Source organism: Caretta caretta, chromosome 15 (assembly GCF_965140235.1).
Source record: "Caretta caretta isolate rCarCar2 chromosome 15, rCarCar1.hap1, whole genome shotgun sequence".
Classification (NCBI taxonomy): Eukaryota; Metazoa; Chordata; order Testudines; family Cheloniidae; genus Caretta; species Caretta caretta.
Genome location: NC_134220.1, coordinates 20,596,284 through 20,619,557, shown reverse-complemented (window position 1 = coordinate 20,619,557; position 23,274 = coordinate 20,596,284). Strand labels below are relative to the sequence as shown.

Genomic DNA, 23,274 nt, shown 5'->3' with positions numbered 1-23,274 from the left:
TAATAGTGAGAAGTGTAAGGTCATGCATTTAGGGATTAATAACAAGAATTTTAGTTATAAGCTGGGGACGCATCAATTAGAAGTAACGGAGGAGGAGAAGGACCTTGGAGTATTGGTTGACCACAGGATGACTATGAGCCGCCAATGTGATATGGCCATGAAAAAAGCTAATGCGGTCTTGGAATGCACCAGGAGAGGTATTTCCAGTAGAGATATGGAGGTGTTAGTACCATTATACAAGGCACTGGTGAGACCTCACCTGGAATACTGTGTGCAGTTCTGGTCTCCCATGTTTAAGAAGGATGAATTCAAACTGGAACAGGTACAGAGAAGGGCTACTAGGACGATCCGAGGAATGGAAAACCTGTCTTATGAAAGGAGACTCAAGGAGCTTGGCTTGTTTAGCCTAACCAAAAGAAGGTTGAGGGGAGATATGATTGCTCTCTATAAATATATCAGAGGGATAAATACTGGAGAGGGAGAGGAATTATTTAAGCTCAGTGCCAATGTGGACACAAGAACAAATGGATATAAACTGGCCATCGGGAAGTTTAGACTTGAAATTAGACAAAGGTTTCTAACCATCAGAGGAGTGAAGTTCTGGAATAGCCTTCCAAGGGAAGCAGTGGGGGCAAAAGACCTATCTGGCTTCAAGACTAAACTCGATAAGTTTATGGAGGAGATGGTATGATGGGATAACACGATTTTGGCAATTAATTGATCTTTAACTATTCATGGTAAATAGGCCCAATGGTCTGTGATCAGATGTTAGATGGGGTGGGATCTGAGTTACTACAGAGAATTCTTTCCTGGGTATCTGGGTGGTGATTCTTGCCCACATGCTCAGGGTTCAGCTGATCGCCATATTTGGGGTCGAGAAGGAATTTTCCTCCAGGGCAGATTGGAACAGGTCCTGGGGGTTTTTTGTCTCCCTCTGTAGCATGGGGCATGGGTCACTTGCTGGAGGATTTTCTGCACCTTGAAGTCTTTAAACCATCATTTGAGGACTTCAATAGCTCAGACATAGGTGAGAGGTTTATTGCAGGAATGGGTGGGTGAGATTCTGTGGCCTGCATTGTGCAGGAGGTCAGACTAGATGATCACAATGGTCCCTTCTGACCTTAATATCTATGAGTCTGTGATTTCTGCAAGACAGGATCTGACCCTAAATGTAAACTTTTCCAAATTTTGATTTTAAAAAATTGTTTGAAATTTCAAACTTTGACCAAAAAAGAGAAAAGATGTCAAGAAAATTATTGCTAAACTTTTATTCCATTTTTCAACAAGCTGTAATACACAAAGGACAAGGACCATCCCACTGCATTGATCTTATTATTGGGGAAAGCACCATGGTAAGTCTTCAGGTGGTAATGAGTTCCAAGAGGGTAGATATTTGGTTTTAGGGTGGGTTAAAGTTGCCCTATGTTATTTGGCTGACAATGTTCTACAGCTTGGGCAGAGCAAACATGCAGCTGTTCATAGAATATCAGGGTTAGTAGGGACTTCAGAAAGTCATCTAGTCTAACCCCCTGCTCAAAGCAGGACCAATCCCCGATTTTTGGCCCAGATCCCCAAATGATTGAGGTCACAACCCTGGGTTTAGCCGGCCAATGTTCAAACCACTGAGCTATCCCTCCCCACCCCCCCCACCTTGCAGAAGATTACACACTTTCAAGAAGCTGACAGCAATAAATGAGCTCCTATCCCTAGTGTTCACATATCAGAGTTTACAGTGTATCTTCCTTACCTGTTATTCAAGATGAAAGAAAACAAAAACAAAAACTATTCTCGAGGCCATCTGAAGAATATCGTCTTGAAAGTATCATTATCAGTGGGGTTTTCAAATTTTTCACAGCCTGCTGAGCAGCCAGGATGATTTCATAGCATGAGTTTGTTTGGAAATACATAAAAAGGGCTTTCAATGCCGTGAAAGTTAGATAAGAAAGTGCAGTGTCACATCACTTCATCAAAATATTGTCAAACACAAACCAGGTCTCCAGCCGAAGAGACGAAACATGAATGCACAATGGTGCTTTAAAACTTTTAAATATTTCAAATCTGTGCTATTTTGAAATGACAGAGAATGCATCATTTTAAATACAACTTTAGTTCACATGCACAAAAACTGTATTACAATAGTTTAGCCAATTATATATAATCATATAATTATGTAATCAATGTATAGGTAATAGATTAGATTTGAGTTGTAGGTTTAAGTGGTAAAGTGTAAGTATGTATTTCTGATGAGTGTGTATTAGGTATGTAAGTCAGATAAGGCTGTAACACAAGGCCTACAGGCTTTAGGTCTGTAACCTGAAATGGGTTGACATAACTAATTGACTGTATCAGTAAATTGTAAAATTAAAGTAAAAGATGAGTTAAGTGTTAATGTTCTGGAAACTGTGAAGCAATAGACTGGAAAATATGTCGCAATGGATCAGTTAATATTGCAAGATGACCAGTAGTAACATCTTGGGAAATTTTAACTTTACCACAAGTTGCTATGGTAACTATTTGACATAAAATGAGGTAAAAAAGGCATTAATGAGGTAGCCTATGAAAATAGGGCAGCCCTATTAGTGGGGTATGGAAGTATGGATAAGTAAATAGGGGTAGAAGGAATTTTAGTAGGTATATTTGTAACTCAGGTGTTGCATGTCCTGTGTACTGGGGGGAGGGAAACGCACAGGGAGATGCCAGGATGAGAAGGACAGGTGATGACAATGACAATGAAGATGATGATGATGAAGAAGAAGATGACTGATGCTCCTGGGTCCCCCAGCAGGAGCTGTGAGTGATGCCAATTGTAGGGCTTTGCACTCTTTCTCTCTCTGCTGTTGTATTTCAGCATTTGTGGGATTGTTTATCTGTTTAGCAGATTTGTTAATAAAGGGACTTTGTGATAAATTCCAATTGTTTCTTGTGTGCTTCTAGGACCTCTCATTCTAATGTTAGTGATCATAATATTCCCCATATCTGTAGACCTCAGGAGACCATACATTTATTGATCACTGAGGTCTAAGAGATTAAGCAATAATCAATATATCAGCCCATCAATCAGGCTACAATAGCAAACCCTTGCTGTTGGGTAGGTGTAACCCATGCTTACACTATGTGTTTCTTTGTCCCCCATCTAGTGGCTACAACATGTATGGAGCTTTATGAGCTTGTTACTGCCTCTGAGCTAATGTGACCCTTTACCTCCAGCAGTACAGGCCCTGGCATTTAAAACCTGGATTCAAAGTGCTTGTAGCCCATCTGACTGTGGGCATCACTACACTGTGGTAGGGTGGGCTTCACAAGCATAGCGTTCTGAGCCAGAGTTATCTTGCCTCTGGCTAGTCCCTGGAAAGAAACTCTGCTACTCCTGCTTGTCCTATAATACTTATCTTCGTGATCCGCAGATGCTTAAGCAAGTGGATTGGTTGCTGACCTTCAGTTGGCTCCAGGAGCTCAGAGTCCAACCAGCAAGTAAGGACTCTAGCCCACACAAAAGAGCTGGGTGATTCTTCTGTGTGTTGGACTGTTTATGTTTCTTTATATACACAGACATACAAGAGTCCTCCGAATTGGGTCCCTCAAGAGCACATTTGCAGTTAGTTACAGTCTTCCGGCATGGCCATCAGTGCAGAACATAGCCTGAAATACACTCATTATGGTTTCATCTAAACCAATTGGTGCTATAATTTATTGTTTTTTCTGGGTTACAGCAGAATGACTCACAAATTAAATGGAACCCATAATAAACAAGTGTCTATTCCAACCCCACTTCATGGGCTCTTAAACACCTCATCACATTTAGCTTCAGCTTCATGTTTGGAGAACGTCTGTTTACATTTAAGCAAGACTATTTGTTATTAAATCTAACAGGTGAGCAATGAATGTGCTTAGGCTGATTGTATCTTGCGCAGCACGCAAATTAGCATTAAAACAGGCAAATAAGTGTTTTGCATTTATCATAGCTGGACGTGTGCAGCTCTTGACGGCCAAGCGTTAAGAAGTACAAAGATGTCTAGGTAGGCACAAGGGTTTTGTTATTCTTTGCAAAACCTACATCATCCATAGATTAAAGCCGCAAATGGGTTGATTTATTAGGAAGCAAGGAGCAAAATGTATATAGATCAACAATGCTTAAGAGTTCATGATTACAGTCAAAAAGTGCTAAGGGATGCAAGTATTAGGTAAGGAAGGAGAGGAATTCTTTAGAAGTTATGTGGTCAGTACAAGGCAATGGGATGAGGAGTCAGGACTCCTGGGCTCAATTCTGGGCTCTGGCATTCAACTGCCTGGGGATGAAATTTACCTCTGTATCACAGCATGACATTTATACACCATTCACGCCCTGAAAACCATCAAAGCAGGACTTACATCATACATAGGACTTAAACTAGCCCACTGTGCAGGGGTGAGTTTCATCCTGAGTGACCAAGGATGAGTCACTTCACTGTGCTTCTGCTTTCCCCATGTGTAAAATGGAGATAACATTTTCCCATCTCACAGAAGTGCAGAGGATTTAATTAGCGTTTGCAAAGCATTTTTTGTTTTGTTTTGAGATCATTGAAGGTGCTCTGTGAGTGTATAACCAGGAGTTATGCAATAGTATTCAGAAAAGGCTGAATATCAGGCAAAATCATACTAAGGTTGAAAGCTATGAAATAATCTCCTCTGGGAAATAGTGGAAATTCCACCATCCAAAACATTTAAAATTAACTAGACAAAGCAATAGAAAAAGTGTTTCAGGGAATAATCCTTCACTGACAGGGGAATGGATGTGTGATGTGTGATGATGCAATGTTCCTTGCAATGCAAATGCAAATGTGATGCAATTGTTCCTTCCCATTGTGACCCAGGGACTCCTGGTCCCAACTGGCAGAAGGCACAGGGGGCTCATGGGGTCCCCGGGGTCAGGTATATGTATAGTAGTTCTCCAAAGAATAGCATGTGAGGTCTCTACTAAGAGCCAGAAGCCCACTGGTTGTCATGTTAATTGCTAAATGTGTGTGTGTTTATGTAACTATAATGAAAACTATACTCTACTTAAAGTCTTGGGAGATGACGTACCTCAGAAATGTTCCTTTCAGGCAGAAGGTAACAGACACCTATCTCCCTGTCTCACCATTTGTGTATTGTGTGCCTTATGACATAGGCCCATTGGCAGACTAAGCCCTATGGAAAAGAAGAGATTGTGAAATCTAAAGGATGTAACAAGCAGCAAGGTGGTGTCCTGCTTATGAATAAAAGCAATGGATGTCCTGGTATATCTTGGAGTGCAAAGCAACACTTGGGATCCTTCATCGAGGATGCAACTGGCAGAGTGCTTGTCTCATGAAAGGATGGTCACAGTCAACCTGGCTGTAAAGCACTGCAAGGATTTTGGGTGCACAATACTTCATTAGACATGAGAGTATCTTATTAATTAAGTCTAGGCTCTAGCATGTGTGTTATGATTTTATTTCATATGTAACCATTTATTTCCAATACATCTACTTATTACTAATTGAATCTCTGTGCTTTGTTAAATTAACGTAAACTTGATTTCACTATGAACACATCTAAATGCTTGTGTGTTAAGGGGACTGGTGGTCTGAGGTGTGACTGCTAAACTGGGTTGGGCTGTTTCTTTGGAAGTAGCGAATCTACCAATACTGTGAGTGTCCAGTACATCCGAGGCTGGATGCTCCAGGGTGATGTTCGGAAGGCTCAAGGGTTGGGGTGTGCCAGTAGCTAATCTGTAAAGTAACAGCAGGGCCTGCAAGGCCTAGAAGAAAGTACTCGTGTTGCTCATGGCCAGTGCAGTAGGGGAGCTGACTCACGATAGGCACAGAATGGGCTTTATCATGCTAAGAACAGTTGGTAGCAAAGTGTCTCACAGCCCTGGGTACTCCTGGGAAGTGTCACACCCATCCCCAACTGCAATGATTCCGCAATATTTGGCCCTATGAAATGAGGCCCTACGCTCAACGTCATGGTATGTCTCTGTTTGTCTGTCTGTAACATGACAACTTTGGAATGTCATATCCAATCAATTCTAAAATTTCAGGGAATGTTGCAGGCATCGGTAGACAGAACCCTATTGATTTTGGCAAAAATCAGAAGACTAGAAAAGCCTGAATCAGAGGAAAATCAGGGTCCCCCAAACAGCAGGGCAGTGCAAGCCATGGATTTGATTGCAGTACAACACTAGAACATCCTCAATGTGAGAGGCTCTGTGGAAGGAGATTGAGTCTATCAACATGCTACAGTACCTTGGCACCTCTGATGGGAGGCTCCAGGCAATCCAGCAAAGCACCAGACGGGATGGGCTGCTACCTGCAGTTAAATAATCCATGCCATTGGATCACAAGAAGCAAGTGTCACAGGAGTTTACCCCTGCAACCTAGTAAGGGATGAGCTGTGTGTGCAAGGTGGGATTTTGTTTAAAGGGGACCAAGCAGTAATCCCAGAAGATATAAGAGCTGACATAATGAGATGGATACACACGTCACACTTAGAGACAGAGGCATGTCTCAGACAAGCCATGGAGAGTATCTACTGGCCAGGCACTAATGCCCAATTGACCACATATGTGGAACAGTGAAAGATGTGCAAAGTGTGTAGTGATTGACAACAGAAGGAGACGCCGCTTCCCACAGCTCCCATTGGCCGGGAATGGCGAACCGTGGCCACTGGGAGCTGTAGGCGGCCGTGCCTGTGGATGGTCAATGTAAACAAACTGTCTCGCGGCCCCCCAGCAGATTACCCTGATAGGCCACGTGTGGCATGTGGGCCGCAGGTTGCCCACCACTGCTCTAAATGCAGTGGCAAAAGACAGCATCCAAGCTACAGCAGGATACAGGTGATGAGAGGTAGCTATAGACTCAGGAAGTGAAAGTGAAACAGTGGCAGTGAAACAGAAGACAATTGCAGAGTAGTGGCTGGCATCTGGCATGGCCAGGACTGAGAGGACTTAGAGTCTCAGCCATCAGCTGGCCTGGCATAGGAGAGTCAGAAGAAAAGGGGTATATGATCACTAAAGAGGACCAACAGGAAGCCACCCAATAGAATGCAGACATCCACAACGTGGAAGTAAGTCCCCCTCCATCAGCAATAACAAACACAAGAAGTGGGAGCTTGGCTCAAAGCCCAGCAAACTTGAAGGGCAATGAGGTCTAACAAGCCACAGCGGGACAGTAGTAAATGTCATGTCTCTGTGGTGCACTACAGACTATTAAGCTCTGGTCCCGGCGAGTCAGCAAACACTTGCACGAAAGACACAAAAATTATTAAAAAGAAATATGCAGCAACCTGCGTGGAACTAGGAGGGAGGGGTACAGGTTCGAGGAAAGAAGAGTTTGCAGGAGGAACAGTACCAGGAAGTCAATCTGTAGACACAAGGCTAAAATACTAGCTGCAGTTGCATTGTCTCTGTAAATAATTCTCTTAATAAAGAGCCAATTTAATTGTAAAGAGTCCCCATGTAATCACCCAGCACCTGGTATATTCAATAGGAGGAACTAAAGGCCCAGAGAGGAGTTGGAGGGAAGCGGTGGTGATAAGAGAAGCAGGGACCCAGAAAGGGGGAAGTGGGTGGATAAGGGGGTGGAAGCAGGGATCCAGGGTCTGGGTTTCTCAGCTCAACCATCAGAAATATTGACTTTGGAAGGAGAAAGGTTGTGTATTGGGGGTAGAGGGGTGTAGTGATTCCAAGTCAGGGTTGAAGGGTGAAGGAGAGTTCTGGCGGGGAAGAGGGTCCATGTTAATGAGTCACTGGAGGGTAAAACGCAAAGCAGCTCTGAATGCAGAGGCTGGCTGTGTCTAACTCCCATGATCCCTGTATCCGCTCTTTTAAGTGCTGTTACCCATCCCCCAGACCCTGCATATCCCTTCCCTCCACTCTGCATACAGAGGAACCTCTCTGCCCTGCCCTATGCATATCACTTGCAGCAGCTTAATGTATTGCTCTCCATGGTGTATAATAATCAATTACAAGTTTGTATGTATATGTCCATATTCATGGGATCGCTCTAAAGACAGCACAATAATGCAGCTAGTTTTAAAACCCGAACAGTCCCGTCAGACGGATGGAACTAACCATGTCAGGTCAACAGAGAAAAGTAAGGAATGGCCCTGCTTCACTAGCAGATGTCCTTGAAAATCCCTCTAAAATACATTCAGATACTCAAATTTATACTTTACCTTATCAACACTGTCTCCTCAGAGTAAATAAATGCATTTCTCATAGGTTATTGGCATGCTGTAGAATAGAAATCTGAAGGAGATGTTCTAGAATTCATATGGTTAGAAATAAATAGGATAATCTGGATGGTTGCTGCAGTCACTAAAACAGATGTGATACTTTTATCTGTAATCCTATATGTATGTTTAGTTTATCAGTGCAATTACAGGCAAGAGAGATTATATTTATCTTTGCTTTCTCCTGAATTGGAAAAGGAAGAAATTTTTTATCTTCTAAAAGACTTGAATTAGATGGAAATTGAAAATATACCTGTTGTGATAAATAGGCAAGGTTTATTTTTTAATCTGGAATATCAAGACAGAACGGATAAACAACAGCTACAAACTACACCAAGAAACCAGACAATTGAAGTATATTAAAATAGTTCTCTCATTTATGCAAAACAAAAGTGGATAGTAAATGTGGATTTATAATGCTTAGCATATAGCCTGTTGTGAGTATCCTGGGTTATCCGCCAGGAAGCTTTAAGTGTTATCACTTTTTGTACACCTACTAGACTGAGTCACAACCACATTGCAAGGCAGGGAGTGAGACTTGTCTCCCACATCCCACAAAGTGGCTGCAGTCAGCCAGTGACAACCCTGACTTGTGAGGCCACTTCTGCTCAACTAGCTGCATGGCTGGATGGCTGGATAGCCGGTCAATGGATCATACCTTATATAAGGAAGTTTTTGGAAAGCGTAGGGGACAATTTCCTGGCGCAAGTGCTAGAGGAGCCAACTAGGGGGGGCGCTTTTCTTGACCTGCTGCTCACAAACCGGGTAGAATTAGTGGGGGAAGCAAAAGTGGATGGGAATCTGAGAGGCAGTGACCATGAGTTGGTTGAGTTCAGGATCCTGACACAGGGAAGAAAGGTAAGCAGCACGATACGGACCCTGGACTTCAGGAAAGCAGACTTCGACTCCCTCAGGGAACGGATGGCCAGGATCCCCTGGGGGACTAACTTGAAGGGGAAAGGAGTCCAGGAGAGCTGGCTGTATTTCAAGGAATCCCTGTTGAGGTTACAGGGACAAACCATCCCGATGAGTCAAAAGAATAGTAAATATGGCAGGCGACCAGCTTGGCTTAATGGTGAAATCTTAGCGGATCTTAAACATAAAAAAGAAGCTTACAAGAAGTGGAAGGTTGGACATATGACCAGGGAAGAGTATAAAAATATTGCTCGGGCATGTAGGAATGTTATCAAGAGGGCCAAATCGCACCTGGAGCTGCAGCTAGCCAGAGATGTCAAGAGTAACAAGAAGGGTTTCTTCAGGTATGTTGGCAACAAGAAGAAAGCCAAGGAATGTGTGGGCCCCTTACTGAATGAGGGAGGCAAACTAGTGACAGAGGATGTGGAAAAAGCTAATGTACTCAATGCTTTTTTTGCCTCTGTTTTCACTAACAAGGTCAGCTCCCAGACTGCTACGCTGGGCATCACAAAATGGGGAAGAGATGGCCAGCCCTCTGTGGAGATAGAGGTGGTTAGGGACTATTTAGAAAAGCTGGACGTGCACAAGTCCATGGGGCCGGACGAGTTGCATCCGAGAGTGCTGAAGGAACTGGCGGCTGTGATTGCAGAGCCATTGGCCATTATCTTTGAAAACTCGTGGCGAACCGGGGAAGTCCCGGATGACTGGAAAAAGGCTAATGTAGTGCCAATCTTTAAAAAAGGGAAGAAGGAGGATCCTGGGAACTACAGGCCAGTCAGCCTCACTTCAGTCCCTGGAAAAATCATGGAGCAGGTCCTCAAAGAATCAATCCTGAAGCACTTGCATGAGAGGAAAGTGATCAGGAACAGCCAGCATGGATTCACCAAGGGAAGGTCATGCCTGACTAATCTAATCGCCTTTTATGATGAGATTACTGGTTCTGTGGATGAAGGGAAAGCAGTGGATGTATTGTTTCTTGACTTTAGCAAAGCTTTTGACACGGTCTCCCACAGTATTCTTGTCAGCAAGTTAAGGAAGTATGGGCTGGATGAATGCACTACAAGGTGTGTAGAAAGCTGGCTAGATTGTCGGGCTCAACGGGTAGTGATCAATGGCTCCATATCTAGTTGGCAGCCGGTATCAAGTGGAGTACCCCAAGGGTCGGTCCTGGGGCCGGTTTTGTTCAATATCTTCATAAATGATCTGGAGGATGGTGTGGATTGCACTCTCAGCAAATTTGCGGATGATACTAAACTGGGAGGAGTGGTAGATACGCTGGAGGGGAGGGATAGGATACAGAAAGACCTAGACAAATTGGAGGATTGGGCCAAAAGAAATCTGATGAGGTTCAATAAGGATAAGTGCAGGGTCCTGCACTTAGGACGGAAGAACCCAATGCACAGCTACAGACTAGGGACCGAATGGCTAGGCAGCAGTTCTGCGGAAAAGGACCTAGGGGTGACAGTGGACGAGAAGCTGGATATGAGTCAGCAGTGTGCCCTTGTTGCCAAGAAGGCCAATGGCATTTTGGGATGTATAAGTAGGGGCATAGCGAGCAGATCGAGGGACGTGATCGTTCCCCTCTATTCGACATTGGTGAGGCCTCATCTGGAGTACTGTGTCCAGTTTTGGGCCCCACACTACAAGAAGGATGTGGATAAATTGGAGAGAGTCCAGCGAAGGGCAACAAAAATGATTAGGGGACTGGAACACATGAGTTATGAGGAGAGGCTGAGGGAGCTGGGATTGTTTAGCCTGCAGAAGAGAAGAATGAGGGGGGATTTGATAGCTGCTTTCAACTACCTGAAAGGGGGTTCCAAAGAGGATGGCTCTAGACTGTTCTCAATTGTAGCAGATGACAGAACGAGGAGTAATGGTCTCAAGTTGCAGTGGGGGAGGTTTAGATTGGATATTAGGAAAAACTTTTTCACTAAGAGGGTGGTGAAACACTGGAATGCGTTACCTAGGGAGGTGGTAGAATCTCCTTCCTTAGAGGTTTTTAAGGTCAGGCTTGACGAAGCCCTGGCTGGGATGATTTAACTGGGAATTGGTCCTGCTTTGAGCAGGGGGTTGGACTAGATGACCTTCTGGGGTCCCTTCCAACCCTGATATTCTATGATTATATGATTCTAAGTCTGACTATGCTGGGTAACTTCCCCTTCCTCTGGCAGCCAGTCAAAAACTTTGTGGTAGCTACTATGGACAATATTCTGTTCTTGTACAATTCATCTGCATTTCCCTACCATTCCTAATGGTTGCAGATTTGTTGGTATTAGGGATCCACTGAGTTTCCCGCCTCTTCCTATCCCTGTTCTGACCCTTCCTATCCCTGTTCGGACCCTTCCTGCAGGCTCCCACCACAGCTCTTATTTGCAATAGCAAATACACTATAACTATGTGGGAAATTACTGGGACTTAATGCCAAAGGAAAGGGTATTGCCAATTGCCCTTCTTTCAGCGAGTGTTAACTATAGTGGGCACTCAGATACTACAATGGTGAGGGCTGTACAAGTAACCACACAGATGGACCCAGCTCTTTTAGTGTATTCCACAATGTCTTTGAAGCCAATTTTCACATTCGTGTCTCAATAGCACATTCAAAAGGTGCATTTGTACCCGCAAGATGGCACTTCAGCATGAAAACACCACTTGCTTGTGGTTAAATCTATTACAGTCAATGGGACAAGGAGGAGCATTCTTTCTATTGACTTCAGTGGGTGTTGGATTGGTCCCTTGAGCACAGATCTGAGTGTCCACAGTGAAGGATTTGAGAAGCCTGTTAAGGAAGCCATGTTAGAAAGATTCTCTCGTAGTGGGACTGATAGATACTAGGATGTCTTTTGGGGAAGTACTATATCATGGATCGACAGCTTCAGATATCAGAATCTGCCACATGGGGTACCCTTAACCACCATTCAAAGGTAGCTCTGACAGGCAAAATGTCCCCCTTTTAGTCAGAGTCACCGGCTCAGATATGAAGTGTAGAGATTAGTCTCCCCAGCTCCTGTTAACAATGCATATAGCAACACACACACATATTATATATAACTTCACAAGCCATATTATTTAAAAGGTTCCTAAAAATGTCTTAAGCAGCTTTCACTGCATGGCATTCCTAACCCAACATAAAATCTCCAGCAGCCCTGCGTAAATACTTCTCACTTTTATCTGCTTGCACTGGAAGAGTCATTCAAGGCTTGGTAGGTTTGTTCAGATATTGCAGCAAGCTGTAAAACTTCAGTGCACAAGAAATGCATTTGTTTACCACTCTTGCTGCCTTAAAAGGTGTTCATATCAAAGGGCTCCCTGCTAGTACGCACATTGTAGTTTTTGTTGCAAATGCCTTTAACAGTCAGCTTCCAATAACAGATGTTTTCTGTAGGGAACTCGCTATACTGAACAGATGTATTCCTCTTTAAAACTCTTCGTTCTGTAATTGAGTCATTTTTGTGTCTGTGTTTCTGGGAGATCCTGGATCAGAAACCAGAGAGACACTATTGAATGTCACAGCTGTGAGCTTTGCTGAACACCCTTGTACTGCACAAGTATGGGTGGCCAACCTGTGGCCCCCACATGCGGCTCTTCAGAAGTTAATATGCGGCTCCTTGTATAGGCACCGACTCCGGGGCTGGAGCTAAAGATGCCAACTTTCCAATGTGCCAGGGGTGCTCACTGCTCAACCCCTGGCTCTGCCATGGGCCCTGCCCCCACCCACCCCTTCATGCCCCCTCCCCTGAGCCTGCTGTGCCCTCGCTCCTCCCGCATGCCCCCCCCGAACCTCCTGCACACCACGGAACAGGTGATCGGGAGATTTGGGGAGGGAGTGGGAGCCGCTGATCAGTGGGGCTGCTGGTGGGCAGGAGCCGCTGGGAGCCAGGTGTGGGGGGGAGCTGATGTGGGGCTGCTGACATATTACTGTGGCTCTTTGGCAATGTACATTGGTAAATTCTGGCTCCTTCTCAGGCTCAGGTTGGCCACCCCTGTGCACAAGTATCTACACAGCACTGCCTAAGGCAGAGGAGGGCAAACTATGGCCCGTGGGCCACATCTGGCCTGTGAGACCATCCTGCCCGGCCCCTGAGCTCCTGCCCTGGGAGGCTGTCCCCACTCCCCTGCAGCCACGCCGCCACACAGCACCATGCTCTGGGCAGAGGGGCTGCAGAGCCCGGCTTGACCCGGTGCTCTGTGCTGCGGGGCACAGCACGCCTGCCTGTCCTGGTGCAGCCATGCTGCCAGCCACCGCGGTAAGGGGGCAGGGAGCAGGGAGGGGGGTTGGGTAGAGGGCAGGGGAGTTCAGGGGGTGGTCAGGAGCATGAATAGGGGTCTGGGCGGTCAGAGGGTGGGGAACGGGGGTTGAATGGGGCAGGGATCCCGGGGGGGGCAGTCAGGAAGGAAAGAAGAGGTTGGATGGGGCGGCGGAGGGCGGTCAGGAGACAGGGAGCAGGGGGGGTGGATGGGGCAGGGGTCCCAGGAGGGGCAGTCAGAAAGGAGAGTAGGTTGAATGGGGCAGTTAGGGGTGAGGAGTCCGGGGGGCAGTCAGGGAGAAGGGGTGGTTGGATGGGACAGGGATCCCATGGGGGCAGTCAGGAAGGAGGGGGGCGTTGGATAAGGTGACAGGGGGCAGTTAGGGGCGGGGAGTCTGGGAGCGGTCAGGGGACCGAGAGCAGGGTGGAGGTGGATGGGGCAGGGGTCCCCGGGGGGCTGTCAGGGAATCGGAGGGTTGGATAGGGCAGGAGTCCCAGGGGGGCCGTTAGGGGGCGAGAAGTGGGGGGGTCAGATAGGGAGCAGGGGCTGGGCCATGCCTGGCTGTTTGGGGAGGCATAGCTTCCCCTAACCAGCCTTCCATACAATTTCAGAAACCCAGTGCGGCCCTCAGGCCAAAAAGTTTGCCTGCCCCTGGCCTAAGGTAAAGTTTTAAAAAGTGACCTCTTCTCTTGGCTACCCTGTATTAGACACCTGGGGCCAGATCTTTAGGAGAGCTCAGGGCTAGATTCTCAGGACTACAGCACCCAAAACTGGGACCAGATTTTCAAGACTGCCTTGCTCCCATTTACTGAGCACTTTTGAACATCAAGTCACTTAGGTGTTTGAATGGGAGCCAAATACTTTTGAAAAATCTGGCCCTAATAGTGGATGTTGAGCTCTTTCCAAGATTTGGTCCCTAAGCTGGATATTTCAAAACTGAATAGGCACAAGTAGGGAGAAAGGAGCGTAGGCCTTGATCCAAAGCCCATTGAAGTCAATGGAAAGACGACTATTAACTGCAGCAGGCTTTGGATCGTGCTTATAATTAGGCATATCCGGGAACATCTTGTCCCTAGAGAATTTGCAAAATGTTGTTTAGGTACTTTCAAGGCACTGGGTTGTGTGCCTGGCTTTGGTGCATTATGGGAATAGCCAAGAGGTTAGACACCCTACAGAGATTTCCAAACTAGGCGGTGGGGAATTCACATGATACGTTTCATGGACAGATAAGTTAGGACATCTTAGGGCAAGCTCATGTAGTTAGGTGTTAGCTGGGTTTTCTCCTTGGTGCGAGGGCTGCAGAGGCTGCCTGTGGTGAACTCCCAAATATGTCTGGTAACGGGGCAAAGAGGATTAATCCAAGAAAGCACAGACAATGACGAATGATCTTTATCTGGAAAAAATAATCAAGGGGTTGCAGAAAACAGGAGGTTAAAGTCACACCAGTGAATATAAAAGTGACCAGTATGGAAAGTATGGGCTCATTTCTGTCTCAACAGCTCTTACACCAGCACGTTGGTACCCAGACCTGAGCTGCTGCCTCTTGGAAGCTGAACCGGGGAATTTGGCTCTCCCGGTGCTGGTGGCAGTGAGGAAAGACTTTAAAGGCTACACTTCAGCCATGCTGAGTTGTAGGGCCGCTGCCAGAGCATGAGACGGACTCACTGAACTCTTTGCAAGTGGAGCAGACGCCAGTAGGAGTGTCTCGTTGCAGGCTCCCCACAGGGCCTGTGCCACATTGTATGCAGGAAGCTCCACTTTGGGCCTGCAAGACGGTGCAGCATCAGTTCACCATTCTCCTCGCAAGGGCCACCTGCTCTTTGACCCCCGCCCTGCCTCAATGCTCCGTTTCCTGAAGGATCTAAATCCAGCACCTCCCTCTGTCATGCATTAAAGCCTCTGGGGGTGCAGGCACTGGGCCCTGCTGCCACTTTCTGCTTAGCAGCTACTGAACCCCTTGACTCCACGGGGAGATTCCCCACATGTAGTGGAGTGGAGAATAGGCCCTACATGTATGTGGGTGAGGGAGAGGAAAGAAAGTGATAACAAAGCACAGACAAGTGAGCCATTCTAATGGCCACTCCTGCTAATATGCACTAGCTGAATCCTGGAGTGATCACCTAGAAGAGATGGTTTTACCACTTCTAACATTGTAGGGCTATCCATGACTCTGTAAAACTGTTTTCCCTTCCCCCTGTTCAAGCAGGGTACCCACACATCATTGTTTTTTATATCCCTCATTCAAGCTGACTATATCAATTCCTGCTGTATGGATTTCCAGCATCTCTCTCCCTACCCTTTTACTTAAGGATTTTATTTGATTTCTTATTGTCATGTTTAATTCCATACTGTCAGGTTTATTTTGTCTTAATTGCCAAGAATTTCTGAGCAAACCATTCAGTTGCATCCTTCAGTTTGCAGATATGCTGTTTTAAAATTGATTTCTTTGTGCAGGGACTTAAAAACAATGGTATATCAAAACCATCATGGCCATGCCTTTAAAAAAGGAATGATGGCTTCATGCCAAGGGTGAGGTTGCTATGGATCCAATCACACAAGATTTTGCATTGCTACTTAAGACAAGAAAGGGAGCAATATCAAAATAAAAATATTTGGACCATACAATTGCTTAACACATTGATTTTTATAAAGCAGGTTTGAAGAAAGTTGGGGCAGTTTTTAAACCTAGATTATCTGCTGGAATGATGTGTACCTCAATATTTCTGTGTATCCAACAGAAAACCCATTAGAAAAGAGCAGGTGTCCTTATTTCATTCTCTCTCTCTAGACAATCTTATCATGCCAGAGCCTCTGTTGGCGTAAATCTGTGTGGTTTCATGTGACTTCACTGAAGCTATGTTGATTTGTACCAGCTGAGTATCTGATCTATCGAGTCTACCTGTCACGCCATGTCCACCAATGGAAACAGACCAGCAAGGCCAGAACTGTTGGCAGTCCCTAGTCTAGGATGAACAGGAACTAGAGCCTTCTTCATCAGAGGACCATGGCTCCAGAATCCTTCACCAGACACCTTTCCAAGGCTCAAGGATTTTCTTTTACTTCTTTAGCTTGTGCTGTAATTAAGCACCTGTGTGGCACTTTCAAAACATTAGATCGGCTCAACCTTTTTAAATTTCAAAATTGTTAACATTTCAAATTTGGGGTAGGGGGGAACCAGGAAAATGTACTGTGATATTTTTCCCCTTTTTTGACAAGTTCTAACAAACATTAGTTAGTTATTAACACTTTATATTTTAATATGCCTTCCATCCAACAATCTAAATCCTTTAGAATATCACATCAGCCTCATAATCCCCTGTGGGGTAGATGTGTATTATTATGTCCATTTTATAGAGGAAAAATGGAGATAGAAAGAGGTTGAGAGCCTGATTTGCAAAGATGCCAAGCACCTACAACTCCCATCGTTTTCACCCCATGTAAAAATGAGATCCTTTAAGGCACATGGCTGAGGTCAAAGAGCCAGGACCTTGTAGCTCTTAGTCCCATAATCAGTCCAATACAGAATGATATGTATTATTTGTTGTGTCACTTAAAGCCAAACTCTGCAATCCTTACTCAAACTGAGTAGGATTTACTCAAGCAAGTAATGCCTTTTGATCTTCAATAACACTACTTACCTAAGTAAGTGCTACACAGTGTAAAGGTTGCAGAATCAGACCCTCCTTGCATATTGGAGACTGATAGCTGAGGAGTGGGATGGTGGTATTTTACTGCTTCTGGACTTCTTGAGAATTGCCCATTGGAAATTAAAGGCCTTTGTGCTTAGGCATTTATATTGATTGTGTATTATTTATCATTAAATTATTTTTTTTCAACTGGCAATAGTTATAATTGTAAACAAACAGCACTAGGTATGCTCAGTTAGGTTTATAAGTAGGTAACAGTATCCTAGAGATCAACTCAGTCACTACTGATAGTTTGTTAATTAAATGGCCTGATGAAACGTAACAGTAGTCACCTTACCACTTTGATAAACCAGTTATAGGTCTTGTAGCAATGAAGGACAATTTGAATAAATCATTGCTGTTTACTCTATCCTCATTTAAAATTCAAAATACCTATATTTCACTATATTTCTGCAATAGGAAATGAATGTGCTAAAGTTTTAAAGCTATTGTGATTTGATAGCATTATATATCATTCAGTGAAAACTGGCATGACAACAGATCACCTGGGAAATACGGTGAAAGCATGCTAGACCAAATTCACCCCTGCTGCAAATCCTAGAATCAAAGTCCTTAGAGATGAAAAGACCTATTATATCTCCAGCTCCATTACCCAATCAATGTAAGGTTTCAGAGGAGCAGTCGTGTTAGTCTGTATTCGCAAAAAGAAAAGGAGTACTAATTTGTTAGTCTCTAAGGTGCTACAAGTACTCCTTTTCTTTTTGCCAATCAATGTAAAATTGTCACCTAGTACAGACTTCAATGGGTATGAACGTAGCCCATTGTCTACAAATGATTCCTGTTACTGTCCTGACTCCCTTTAAGGATCCCACTGAATTTCTCTTGTAGTCCTGCAGGCAGGTGTATTTGTGCTGGCTGTCTAAGCAAATGAAAATGAAGCTTGACTGCTAAAGAAATCATTCCCTCACTGCTAACAAAGTCCTACACTCCCCCTGCATTCCTAAAGAGGGAATACTGTGCCTTGCAAGTTACCTTGATACATGAGGCTGAAATTAACAATGACAGTACATTTTCCATTGTAATTATTGTGATAGCAGTAATAAATACAGGTCAGGCACCTCCTGGGCTGAGATTGATGTGCTTGATTTTAAACAATAATTTAGTTTTCGTTAATGATCCTTGTAATTTTTAAATAGCACCCTTTTCTACCACAGTAAGTGGTGCAAAAAGTTTAACATGTGATTAATTTTAAAAAATGACAGTGGCTCTGGGATCTTTCATCAATTCACTGGACAACAGTGGAGCTGGGGCTCTGGCAAAGATTTCCAGTTATTAAAAATTACAGTCAATTAAACAGGCCAAAGACAACTATTCATTTTTTTCTTCAGTTCCAGAGTGATTCATCATTAAATATTATCTAGTCTGAAGCAGCTGGTATCCAGGGGCTGGGTTGTGATAAAGACCTTTGCATTTTTTTTTCCCCCACCCAGAGCTGGGCAGTCTTCAAGAACTGTAGAAGAACTGAAGACAGTCTCTGTTCTCCTCTCCTGCCAGCCTTCCTCATGAAAGTCACAATTTGTCTAATGAGAAATCACAAGCCACATGTCTTTGTTACCACACAGGGCTGTGGAGTTGTCAGATGAGTGATGCAATGAGCATTTGCAGTGTGTTAACACTGGATTCTGAAAACCATAAAACCTTTGTTCCTTATGTCAGGGGAACCTCCGCATTGTTCCATCAGAGCAATTACTTTTTATTGCCTCAGGTTAGCTCTAAATCAACCCCTTGTATTCCATCTTGGCAGCTCAGATCAGACCTTTCTTATTCCATCCAAGCAGCCCCAATCCATCCCACATCTTTCCACCTACTCAGCCCCTTATCAAACAGTCTTTTCAATCAACGAAATTCCTTCTTACCTAGTAGGGTAGCCCTGGACAAGCCAAGTAAATCCTGTATCTTCCTTCCAGGTCAATTCCAGTTATCCCACTCTCATTCCATTAGGACTGTCCCACCCAAACACATTGTACCATATTTCATCAAGCCAATTATTATCTACCATTTGGCCATTTAAGGACAGAATGTGGATTAACCAACCGTGGCTGCATTCAGGGAGTGGAAGCATACCATATCAGAGGCAGTTCCTGGAGTTGTTCTTCCTGGGGAAAACAGAAACAGGTAGGAGTTTTTCCAGGAGTACTGGAAGACTGATGATTCCTACACCTTTATAAAGAGTCAGTGTACTATACGCCTTGCCCCCTCATCCCACTGCAGTCACCAGAACCAGCCCCAGTCCTGGATCTTTAGCCAAATACCGATAGAGACATGATCACATTATACCCTACCCCTTCAGCGTTTCCACTGCTACTGGAAAGTACTATGTTCAATTCTTTCCCTGTGCCAAGCTTTACAACCTTAAATGGATGTGCAGAGCTATTCTGCTGACTCACCCTGGCAGTCAGACCAGGTAAGTCCTTTTATATCCAACTCAGCTATGTAAGTCTGAGTAGCTCTCAAAGGTGGAAGGAGCTAAGAGGGAAGACCCAACAACCTGCCAATCAGCCATTGTAGGGGTTTGTTACTTCATTTATAAATAAAGGCAAACTCCAGGAAAGGGATTAGTATTTGGATAACACCTGTGGCAAGTATGGAGGAGACAACATGAAAATGCCACCTGCTTACAAGACCTAAGTTGCAGGTAGGATGGTCAAGGCTTCCCATTACCCCCTTCTCTCCTGTGCCACCAGCTCCTTCCCTCATAAGCCCCCAGAATATGGTCCTTAACATACAACCTATATTTTTTCATGTAGTTTAATGAAATTTGTGCTGAGAGCAACAAAATATTTCAATAAAGCACAGTAAAATTAAATAACTTCAGCTTTAACACATACAGTGCTAAGGCAAAAGAAAGGGCTTGACTATTCATCGCTTTAGGAAAGCAGTTCTGGTCTTTAAGTAACCACATCATGGGTGAGGAGGGAATAGAAGGCCCTGTGTCACAGACATTAAATGTATTCCTAAGTACCCCATAAATATTCCATTATGAATAAATGTTGCCAGTCTGGCATAAGATATCTGACTACTCCAATATATCATTCTTATTTACTAAGAACTCACAGCTTATACCTGGAAATTCCAATCTTTGTAGCCTCTCTCCACTTCTCTCTAAATAATCGCTGCATATCCATTTGGTTGCAACTATTCCATCTATATAATTATCATACATTGTTCATAACCTGCAGTGGTTCTTTTGAATGCTGTTCATTTTCAAAAAGTCCCTAGCATATAATCATAGCAGAAAAACAGCTTGATTAAGAAATCATCAATTAGAGCTGGCTGGGAAATTTTTGTTGAAATAATTTTCCTTCGGGATACATTATTTCATAAAAGCAGAATTTTTGCAAAATCATATCAATTGACAAAATTTCTCCCAAAACCAAATAATTTTCTAAATGAGAAAATTTTCATTTTGGAAGAAGTCATTCAAGTAAAACTTTTAAATTTCATTTCTAAATTAGAGTTATTTTATTTTACATTTTTTTAATTTTGTTATCACTTGCGTAATATTTACATTGTTTCATGAAGTGTGAATATTAGTGTGCATAATATGACATCATATGCCAAGTCATATCATATTCATGACTACTATTCACATCATGAAACAATGTAAACATAACAAAAGTAATCTCAAAATGAAAGAACCATAAAATAAATTTCAAAATAAAAAATTAGTTTTGAAATGAAATTCCAAATTTCTGAAACAAAGTTCTCTACATGAAATTTTTTCAGAATTTCCAATTTGAAGAAAATGTGAAAAATAATTGCTTTCGTTCCAATTTGGAATGAAAAAAAAGTCATTATTTCCTGAGAAAGAGAAATTCTGAATTATGACCTGCTCTAGCCCTAACGTAAAGATAAACTCATATCCTCTAGGTCTGATACAAAACAATATGTAAGGTGATTGATGGGATCAGAAATAACATTCGAAGTTGCCCTTTGAAAAAATGGTTAACACTAATGAAGCTCTAAATGGTTACCAGCCAACAAAATGCTAGGCAATTTGGGAGTCCCATGCAGTATGACAGAGGTTCCCAGATGGGGTCGCACCATCAGTAGATGGGAATGCAGTGATCCTTAGTGTGCAGAGAATGCCATTTTGCTCTGCACAACATGACCTCTTGTGTACGGTGTGTGGGAGGTCACGGTGCATGGAGGACGCCATTTTGCTATACAAAATGGTGTCCTTGCACAGCGTAACCTTGCATACACCATACGTACAAGGTTACGCGGAGCAGAGGATTCTATTTTGCTCTTCAAAATGGTATCCTCCATGCTGTTGGGAGTTGGGAGGAAAAATATTTCTTAATATGTGGTCATGCCAGCAAAAAGTTTGGGAACCACTGTAGTATGAGGTGAAGGCATGGTTTAAAGCTAAATGCAATCATATTCATAGCAGCAGAAAGAGCTTTGTGCTTCACTAATTCACCATTAATACCTAAAACCGGCCTCTTACATTTGTTTTCTTTACAAAATACACAGTCTTTATCTTTATTTTTTCCTCTGGCCTTTGTTTGACCCTTGAAATAACAGGATTATGAAAATTATGTTGCAAAACAAATTGAGTTGCCCAATTCATGCAAAATCTCCAGACTAATAATCCAGCAAAAAGTTTGCAAGGAAACAGATCTTCAAACCAAACATAATAAGGGAAAACTGTATTGTGAATTTCAATTCCTGAAACTAGCCATGGCAAAAGGACAAGGAAGATTATTGTTTTTCTTGTGATGTAAGTCATCTCCATCAGAACAGCTCATCATAATGAGCTTTTACAGTGGACCCTAAATCTGTGCACTAGAAAATATAAAATAAGGAATCTAGGTGTTTGAGTAGGGTTGCTCCCAGAACTGTACATGTGTATTCAAAACATGCAATAATGAAGCAAAAACAGCTGTAGACTCTTTCACCAGTGAATTTGTCACCATGTGCATTTTAGATACCATTGGCTTTACTATACAAGATCAGAACGCTGGTTTGTCCAGTCCAGTATTCTGCATGGCTCATCTGACATGCCTCAGAGAGAGATGAGTCTCCCATATGATCTATTTGAAGTGATTAGGATTTTCACAGCCCTGACAACACCTAGCTAATATTCTGCAATGCTGAAAATAGAGGTGTGTGTTGGGGCAATTCCTTCATGACCCTTACAGTAATTGTCTCGTACCCTGAAACATGAGACTAGTTTCCCCTTAACATATGTCATAACCAATTAACATTCATGACTGTATAAAATTCACACCACCACACCTACACATTAGAGCATTCATAACAGTGAACAAACTTGATGGTGATGATGACGATGAGTTGAATTACGTAGCATTACGTTCTTTACACTGCTCTGTCAGTGCAACTCACTGACAGAGCATTAACCTATTCTAGGGATACAAGAAAAGTTCAGTCTGCAAGGTCCATTTACTCCTTGGCCTCTCTCTGGCACTACAAACTAGAGAGTGGAGGTCCTTATGATGCAGACAGCTGTCTATGTCAAACTAGAAGCTGCTTGATAACATTCAGTCACCACAAACCCTGCTTAGAGTCTAACTGGCAACCTAGAGATGAAATGTCTCCTTAACTTATTACTAACCATCTAAATCACCCAGCCCTTGAAAAGATTTTTTTTACAGGGCATTTTAAGGACATTTCAGACAATTGCTAGATTTGCTGACTGAAGGAACAAGACCTCTTGCTATTGCCAATGACTGAGCTGTGTTCGTCAGTAGATCTTATATTCCCTGAATCATAAGTTCTGTAAAGAGAAGAATTAATTACAGCTCATATAATAATGATCTTGAAGAAAGCCTGTTTAGGGGATGACCACTAACCTTAGATCATAGAAATGTGATGGGGACTCAGACTCAAAGGCTAAACTGGTGGAAAGAGAAATATCATTATGAAATGGGATTTTCCCCCCCTCAAATCCAAATTGTAATTAAATAATAACAAAGCCAAAGCATCATGCAGGAAGTTGCAGAAAACTGGTAGTTTCAGCACAATTAAGTGGAACATTTAACTCTGACTAAAGACAGATAATGCTTAGGCCAGATCTAAAATTAGAGGGAGGGTGAACAAAAGAAACTTTAATTATATTAAAAGTGCATTGTTAATGTGATGTTAAACCTCAGAATGTAGGGGGGTTTTTTTGCAGGAAGTAATGGCTTTAATGTGAAAATAAATTGCTCTG

At 43.3% G+C, this 23,274-nt stretch overlaps 1 long non-coding RNA gene across 1 annotated transcript in view; it reads right to left on the bottom strand.

The window, feature by feature from the left end:
- The window catches only part of LOC142069313 (uncharacterized), a 169,504-nt gene that overhangs the window by 29,636 nt on the left and 116,594 nt on the right, over positions 1-23,274 (bottom strand). Inside the window, exon 2 of the long non-coding RNA XR_012665073.1 lies at positions 19,164-19,195. This is a non-coding gene — a long non-coding RNA (uncharacterized LOC142069313). The remainder of the gene's footprint in view (positions 1-19,163; positions 19,196-23,274) is intronic.